This window comes from Photinus pyralis, unplaced genomic scaffold (assembly GCF_008802855.1).
Source record: "Photinus pyralis isolate 1611_PpyrPB1 unplaced genomic scaffold, Ppyr1.3 Ppyr1.4_LG2, whole genome shotgun sequence".
Lineage (NCBI taxonomy): Eukaryota > Metazoa > Arthropoda > Insecta > Coleoptera > Lampyridae > Photinus > Photinus pyralis.
The window spans coordinates 30922527-30925385 of NW_022170403.1; positions in this window are offsets into that span (position 1 = coordinate 30922527).

The following is a 2859-nucleotide window of genomic DNA, read 5'->3' on the forward strand; positions in this document are numbered from 1 at the left end:
CCTGTCCTATTTTTCTCTCAATTTTTTAGTAACTTTTGACAGATTATAGGGAATTTGTAACGATCAGTTCTATAATCAATTTTTAAATAATTTTTTAGGAACAAAAAAATTGAACAATGAACATTTTATACATTAACTTTATCAATTTTTTGTATTACTTTAGGAACTGAAAGTTGTCCTATTTTTGTATAGTTTAGAACATGTCCTAGTTTTCTCTCAATTTAACTTTTGATAGATTATAGGGAATTTGTAACGATCATTTCTTCACTCAATTTTTAAATAATTTTTTAGGAACAAAAAAATTGAACAATGAACATTCCATACATCAACTTTAATCAATTTTTTTGTAATTACTTTAGGAACTGAAAGTTGTCCTATTTTTTTAGTGTTTAAAACCTGTCCTATTTTTCTCTCAATTTTTTAGTAACTTTTGACCGATTATAGGGAATTTGTAACGAACACTTCTCTAGTCAATTTTAAAATAATTTTTAAGGAACAAAAAAATTGAACAATGAACATTCCATACATCAACTTTGATCAATTTTTTTGCGAGAATTGTTATTGTGTCTTGTTGTTTTTGGCGCATGCTGGTTGGCTGAGAGCGAATGAAGGCTCGTGGAAGATCGTTTGTACAAAAGCCCCGAGCGACGTCAGTTTTGGGGGCGCTTTTCGAACCTTAAGTTAATAAAAACTTATTTGCGCTCTACGATGAGCAAAAGCAAATTAAATAGTCTCACAATGTTATCCACAGAAAAAGAAACCTCTAGAGAAATCAATCGTATTGATATAGTAAACGTCGTCATGTGTACAGGGTGTTCCAAATTGCTTCTTTGTGATGTGTTTGGGGGATATTTTGGAAACTAAAAAAAATAGAGTGACGCAGTTTACACTTCTCGTAGTTACTTTTTAACACCGTTTCGTTCATCCTAAAGGGCCGCAAATTTTGTTTTAATTATATTTCAGTGTTTTGAACTCTGTAGTAAACTTTAGTACACTATTAGAATGTAACTACCATACTTGGCGCTATGGCATTGGGACACAAGACATTAGGACACGGACATTTGACCGCAAGATAGTAGACCGCAAAGGACACTTAGTTGTTTTCTAATCAAATGAGTTTTGTCGTTTTCATAACAAAATTGGTAGATATGGCTTTTAATTTTTACTAATACCTAGATTGAAATTACTTACAAAGCAGTTGGGCAATAATTATTATGATATACTATTTTTTGTCCATTTTGCTAGGCTTTCCACAGCCACCTTTCTTGGAATAAATGAATTGATTGTTGCGTTATTAATACGAGTATAGGATTTATGCGCTACACTGATTTGTAATTTGTTTAAATTGCACAATTATCGCAAATTACTTCGTTGGGGAACTGTGTTTTGGACTGTGACACTAAAAGACAAATAAATGTTTGATACAAATTCGTGTAAATATTATTCGAAGTATTATAAGGGTAAAAGTTGTGCTAGTACTACTGACAGTAACAAAGCTTCATTATTGTCGACGATGCCGTTAACGTTATCTATAGAATAAAGAAAGTGTAAGATATATTAAATAAAAAAATGGATACTTGAAGGAATCGAAAATGGATTTCTGTTTTCCGCTCCTATGGAAAATTTCCTACTTTTATCTGAACGTGACAGAAATAAACTTTTTAACACAAGTAGGTAGTCTGATTTTTCAATTACATATTGCATTTCCATTGAAAGTTTTGTAGGTAACGTAATGAGAAAACGATTGTTGTCACTGTTCCATCGGGTAAAGCTCGCTTTTTAAATAGAGTGGACCTATTTGAAACCAAGTGACGGACTGAGCAATATTTAATTTACACAGTTTTATAGCCATAATACAATCCAAGTGTTAAAAGGCAGTAATATATCGTAACATTGTGTTTGACGTCCACACAAAAGTTACAGCAAATACGGTGCAGCATATAACACCATCATTGTAAATTCTGTAAATGATAGTTTGTAAGAGTAAAAGGAAGCAGCAGTTCAGTAAGCTTATAAGATAGAATGCATTACTACCGTAGTTTTACAAGGAGAGACGCGTTGGTTTTACAATCAAACCTTAGGGTCCATTTGCAAATGAAAATCATTGCTTAAAATATCTCCACAACGTTTAATTAAAATCATACGGGCCCAAAACGTATCACTTCAGCTGAATTTGTATCACGTTACAGAGTATACAGGGCAGATATCGTTGTCCCCCGCGCTCCACTTTCATTAAATAGTGCTAAGGGAATTTCATTGTGAATTTTTATCGACGAGCTGAAAGAGGAAAGAGGGAATGCCAGATCTTTGTGGGAAGTTTCCAGACGCATGGAAGCAGGGAATCATTTTTTTTCACACAGTTAAGGTGCGCGTCCCAATCGCCAGATCGTTCTGCATGTATATATTGGGATTTTTGGGACTGCCTGTTCCAATTTCTCTCCAAGATTTCTGGGCCAACCGCTTGATTATTGGGTTTCCATGTAAGGCATTCAGCTCAGAGGGCTCTTTAAGGAAACCAGACGAAATTTCCGTGCCGTTGGACACGACATAAAAATTACATGCTTGTACTATTTAACTTATAGGGCTTTTCGTACCAAAAAATTTGTGTAAACATTTTTCGCTAATATCAACCACTTGACTATTGGTCGCCTACAGAAGATTGACTCACCATATACAGAGTGGTTAATAAAGATGGAACCAAAGCGCTTGTACGAAAACGGTCGGAGATATCGGTTTGAAAGTTTAAAGATATGTTTGGGCATATTCTAGCATGAAAAGAAAACTTTTGTACCGTATGGTTTTTTGACTCGGCTGCCATTTTTTTAATGGCAACATAGATCTTGCAGCACATCGTTGGGA